Source organism: Dermacentor variabilis, unplaced genomic scaffold (assembly GCF_050947875.1).
Source record: "Dermacentor variabilis isolate Ectoservices unplaced genomic scaffold, ASM5094787v1 scaffold_12, whole genome shotgun sequence".
In the NCBI taxonomy this organism is placed as follows: domain Eukaryota; kingdom Metazoa; phylum Arthropoda; class Arachnida; order Ixodida; family Ixodidae; genus Dermacentor; species Dermacentor variabilis.
This window is the reverse complement of record NW_027460280.1, coordinates 45,054,942-45,061,363: the sequence shown is the minus strand read 5'-3', so window position 1 is coordinate 45,061,363 and position 6,422 is coordinate 45,054,942.

Genomic DNA, 6,422 nt, shown 5'->3' with positions numbered 1-6,422 from the left:
ACCCCAGACTGAGGTATACAACCTTCAAACTAGGAACGTGTCTGCGTGCCCGTCTTTGAGGCAAACGTAGGAAAATGACCTTACAAGTTCCAAGATCACCCCAGCATTTAATAGGATCTTTCAGTCTCACTCACCTCGTCGCGTGAAGTTGAAATGCTTTCAGGAGACCTTGCCTAAAACTTCAGCGTTTGCCAGGAACTCTCATCCTTGTTTTCAAGTTAAGGTAGACTGGTCAACTTGGCCTCATTTCATGAGGTTGCGGACTGATTATGTAGGATGTAATGTACTCTTTAATTGTCGTTGTCAGAAGTAAACCTGCATGTTAACATGTTATTGTGCCTCTGACACAGGTGGCTTAAAACCATGATACAGCGAATTAAGCATAATGCATTATGGGGAAAAAAAAACGTACGTCCAACGCAATTTTATAACATATATGACGCGTTTTATTTTATTTAGCGAGGTAGCAGTGGTTGCGGATGATATGCGCACGGTCTCCTCTCTTGTAGCTGTTCGCTCTTTAGGTAACGAGGAAATATATGGCTTATCTTGTAACAGAATACCGGTCGAGGGAAGAATGGTAATGAGAAGTGCATGGGAGCGCAGAGGAGTATGACAGACATCGAAATACATTTAAGGATGTTATACACCTTGTGTCATAGTGTCACATACACATTCGGGAGGATTAGCCAACAATGGGCACATATCCAGTGGCATATACCCCGTGATCCAAGAATGGGAAGCCCAAATATTAGAAATACAAGAAAAGCAAAGAAGCCTTTGAAAATCACGCGCTATTCCATTAAGAGGTATGCGTGCTTTAGATATCTTCTATTTATGCTTCTGTTTATTTCATTGAAGGGCTCCTCACCAGGTATGGCCATTTTGAGCTGACAGCGATCGTGTCTGCGAAGTATTACATCGCTACGCGCCGCGGAACGATCTGAAACTTCAAGCCGAACGCCGTTGTCCCTTCTCCTCGCGGCTATCACGTTCCAAGCCGGAGGATGACGTACAGTTGCTAGTGCGCCTACGTACACGTGTTTGCACTGTGACGTCACTTGTGGTGACACGTGACTTCGAGAATTATTCGAGGCAACATCTGTTATTTGTGTAATATGTTGCTTGAATAGACGAATTAAAGCTTACAGAAATAATAAAACACACAAATCGAATGTCCGCATGTTTTTGTTTTACCTCGCACCGAAGCAAGAGAGATGTACTTCCGTTTCGTCTGCTTGTTACCACGTCGTGCAGTCGCGCACGCAGACATCGAAACTATGTCATTGTCTACCGTGTTCCAGCGCGCGATCATGCTCCGTGATCCGCTTGTGTCTGCCTCAGTATTCGTGTAGCACTGATTTATACCGCTAGTCAGGTGTCCTCGTGCACAGCGCGTAAAATCGTGTGCTGCGCGAAACGAGACAATCACAACAGCTGCGCGCGACGCCGTCAGCGGAAGTGCGCCGCGCCGTAATAAAGCGAGGAGAAAAAAGAATGAAGGCGGGGCCGTGACTTATGCGTCACGCTATCCTCGACTTGCGGTATGGCAGAACCGAGGGAAGGAATTTCGCTTTCGGAGGCTAGACGGAGCGAAAGGAGTGATCGTAAACTGGGATACATAGCGCAAGAACGACACAAGGACGAAGCAGGAACACGGGAGGAACGCTAACTTTCAACAATTGATTTATTGCAGCTAGTAAGCATATATATACTCACAGGGAAGCCACTGCGACAGACACACTGAAGGGAAAGAAGAAAGGAAAAGCAGTCATGTGACTACTATGCCAAAAAATTCAAGCTCTTTCTTAGATGAAAGAATAGACGGCGTGCTAACAAAATCGTGACCTGCTCTAGCTATCTCAGCTGCTTCGACAATTTCCTTCGTTATCTTATTCCTGTGGCGATAGACAAGAACAATTTGTTTTAAGAAAGGGTGGCATGGTGTCTTCACGTCACATTTTCTACAATGGGCAGCCAGATGCCGATCTATAGCGATGCTCTCTACTTTATTACTATGCTCCGCCAGACGCGCATTTAAACATCTGCCCGTCTGACCCACGTAGTGCTTCCCACACGAAAATGGAATCTTGTACGCCACGTTACGAGTGCATGTTGCAAAAGGATCCTTGTGCGCGGTAGCGCAACCCGGCTTAAGTTTCCTCGTGGGACAGCTCAACCTACTTTCATAAGGTTTCCCACAACCTAAGAAAGGTATTGCAACGGTCTGGTGGAAACGTTGTTTTTACATCACCTAACAAAGTTTTGAGGTTAAGTAGATTGAGCTGTCCCACGAGGAAACTTAAGCCGGGTTGCGCTACCGCGCACAAGGATGCTTTTGTAACATGCACTCGTAACGTGGTGTAGCAGATTCCACTTTCGTGCTGGAATTACTACGTGGGCCAGACGGGCAGATACTTAAACGTGTGTCTGGCTGAGCATAGTAATAAATTAGAGAGCATCGCTATAGATGGGCATCTGGGTGCCCATTATAGAAAATGTGACGTGAAGACACCATGCCACCCTCTCTTAAAACAAACTGTTGTCTATCGCCACAGGAATAAGATAACGAAGGGAATTGTCGAAGCAGCTGAGATAGCTAGAGCAGGTGACGATTGTGTTAGCACGCCGTCTATTCTTTTATCAAAGAAAGAGCTTGAATTTTTTGCCATAGTAGTCACATGACTGCTTTTCCTTTCTTCTTTCCCTTCAGTGTGTCTGTCGCAGTGGCTTCCCTGTTAGTATATATGTGCTTACCAGCTGCAATAAATCAATTCTTGAAAGTTAGCGCTCGTCCCGTGTTCATGCTTCGTCCTTGTGTCGTTCTTGCGCTATGTGTCCCAGTTTACGATTGAATTACCAACACGCCCAAACTTCTTCCCTGCTAGAGCGGAGAGAGTGTCTCGCTTGGCAGTGAAGCACGCCTGCTGAAATCATAGGTTCGTGGTACTGAAACATTTCTATCTCGGCTATTAATGAACCGATTTCAAAAGTTTTTGCTGCAGAACGCTCTCTAGAGGACACGTAACAACTTCCAGCGTATAACCAAAGTTTACTATGGGGCCTGATGAGGGACCCTTTGAGTGCCTCTGAGTTGGGGGTTAACTGAGCGGTGGATTACATGTTGCTGTTTTATTGAAATGCAAGTTCTGTTAGCCTTTTAAAATAAATCGATGGTCAACTGATAGAATCAACTTAGTGAGAAAGGCCGTTCCAGCATCATGCTGCACGAAAAAAAATTAAAATGAAAAGGTAGCAGTGCGGGAACGTAGGCGTGAAATTTGAAGTGGATGGCCGGTGCGCTGTGATGTATGCTAAGAAAATTTGTTGCTGGGTTAGTTGGTTCATACTTAACAACTGAATACTGGTAAGCGAAATTCTAAGACGGTACAGAAGATAGACACAGAAGCACAGGACAAGCGCTTGTCCTGTGCTTCTGTGTATATCTTTTGTCCCGTCTTAGAATTGCGCTTACCAGTTGTGATGAAACTCCGGTATTTCAGAAGCTACATAGAGGGTCGTCATTTCCGGCTTTTCACTGACAACCGAGCGTTAACCTACCTCTTGGGATTAACCCAGCCTAAGGGCAGGGTGGCGCATTGGATCAGTGAAATACAACAGTTCACTTTCGATGTAAGCCATCGACCTGGTGATAAGCTTCCTGACGCAGATGCTCTTTCCAGGCTTCACATCACAGAAGTGAGAACATCTGATCATGAACACGTTTACAGCTTGTGGGAAGGAACCGAAGTCCTGACTTGCAATAATGGCAAATTTTGCGTGCCAGGAACTTTGGTGAAAAAGGTTTTGAAGCTGTACCATGACAACCCAGAGTCAGGAGGGCATGATGGATTCTGGAAAAGTTATTGGAAGATAAAAAGTCGATTCATCTGGAAAAATATGAAGGAAGATATCAAGAACTACGTGCAAACCTGTCACCAGTGCCAAATTAAAAAGGCCAAGTATCGTCCAAGAGGGAAGCAAATGGTCATCGCTAATCATTCCCAAATACCATTTGAAGTAATTCATCTAGATTTTGCCGAAATAAAAAAGCGAGGAGAGGGAGTCAGTAAGACCCAAGCATTCCTTGTTGCAATAGATGAATGCACACGCATGGCAGCTGCAAAGCCAGGAAAGGAAGACGCCAATTCTGTTTTGACGTTACTGGAGCGGAATATGTTCAAGAACACCAAGGTAGTGGTCTCCGACAACGGGCCAGCTTTCCGCAGTAAGAAGCTTTAAGAATGGACCCGTGATAGAGGAATTGCCCTGAGATTTGCCGCACCCTGCCATCCAGAAGGAAACGGCCTAGCTGAGAGGCTCATTCGGGATTTGAAAACATTCATCGCAATTTACCATGATTTCCGTGGAGGATGGAAGTGTGCCTTGGAAGCAGCAGTCAGGCACCACAATCATTCTCATACCATGGGATTAGGATGCACGCCTAACTTTGCTGCATCAGGCGAAGCAACTTGGCTACCGGCAGACTACGACCTTGGAATCATTGGGTAAGTAGATCTGCAGGAAAGGCGCAAGACAGAAGAGGAGCTTGCACGCTACAGATCAACCATGAAGAGACACTTCGATCTGCGACATAGCTCGAAGATGCCTGTAATAGAGCCTGGAGATACAGTTTTAGTCCGGAGGAGTTTAGATGGACCGAAGTCCAGATTTTCTGGGCCCCACACAGTGATAAAGACCATCAAGCAACAAGGAATTTTGAAATCGCTACACTATTTGGGACCGGAAGGAAAAACTGAAATAGCAACAGTGGGAAATGTCATACCCTATCATCCCAGGAGGGATGAAAACCGAAGTCTGGGAGGATGTGCTGTTCCGGCGAAGAAGAAGAAGACAGAAGAGACAAGAACAGGAGGGGAGGAGGAAGAGAAAGAAGTGATCAAGATGGATACCTGTAAATAAATGAGTGTATTTTAACTCGTACTTTATACCAGTATTCAGTGATGTATGTTTGCGACGTACATTGTAAGGTGCCTGATGCAATGATCTGTAGAAAAAATTATAGAAAAGGCTTCAAAGGTAGTTGCGGTTATGGTCCGTATCTCAGCGAAGATATTTGTGAAAATGCATACGAAGATTCGCGAAGGCCTTTTACGATTCGCTGGTACCGGACATAGTGCAAACCGGCACCGGATAGAGCGGGAACAGGTGGAGGCGGCCTGGGGCATCTGGTGATATGCGTAAATGTGGACGTGAGCTCTAGCACAAACGTGCCACTGTCGTCATTGCGTCGTTATTCCATCACCTTCGTTTCGTTGTGACCAGTTCTTCATTCTCATGCCGATGTCATCGTTCCGCCGTCTTCATTCTGTCGTCGTCTTTGCGTTGTCATTTTATCGTCGTCAGGCGGCCGTCGTGAGGCCGTCATAATTATTCTGCCGTCACGCCGCAGTAGTCAGTCCATCATCATCAAACCATCGTCATCACGCTGCCGTAATCATGCCATCGTCATTCCATCGTCATCATAGCCGGAATAACGTTTCTTTTCCGGCGGCGTTAGAATAATGTCGAGAACACAGTCAGTGATTTAATGACCTATCCAATTATTAATTTCGAGAATTAACATGGTAGCCTTCTTATGTCACAGAGATAGTCGCAAATGGCCACGCAAGTGTTCCTGTGGCTAAAGCCCAATGAAGAAGCTCCGAAAGAGAGGATATTTTGAGTAGTTAAAGTAATACCCAATTTTCGGAATGAAAATTCGTTTCTTATGATTTCTAAATCAACGGCATGCTATTAGAAAGTGTTCAAAGCTTTCGGTTTCCTCGCAGGTAAGACACAGAGGGGGCGGTGCCAGAGCAGGCGTGTATAGGTAAAAATTTAATGGTGGGATGCGGCGTTGTAATCGTGTCATGGACATTTCTAATTTACGTGTGGGGCACCATTTATTGTCCCATGAAAGGGACAAATGATTAAATTCCGACGTTTGGTTTTTCAGTTTTGTAAAGTCTTAAAAAGAAAATTTTGTAAACCTAGCCGCAGTGACATAAGCCGAAGTAGCCACCCCGGACCATAGCTGGCCCATCAAGAAACATAAAAGCAAGTGGTCTGCCATTTCATTTAAGAACATACCATGATGGCCTGGAACCCATACCAACTGCACAAGGCTTAAGTTTGAGGGGATTAATGATTTAAATGTATTGGCTACAGTACTAGCGCCACTGCTCGCGCGTTCGTCGTCGTCGCCTACTTCCCCAGATGGATCCGTTGCCGCTCAACATTAAAGCGCAGAATTTCACTTCTTTCGTCGTAATGGGGAGGCCGTGTTTACAGGCGTCTGAGCGATTGCTTAAGGGAGTATGAGCCATTCAGTTGTTTTACGTGACGACACATTTATTAACAGAGGTGGTACGCGAATGTGTGTGCGTAGCTATATCCCCACGATGACCACAGATTAGGAC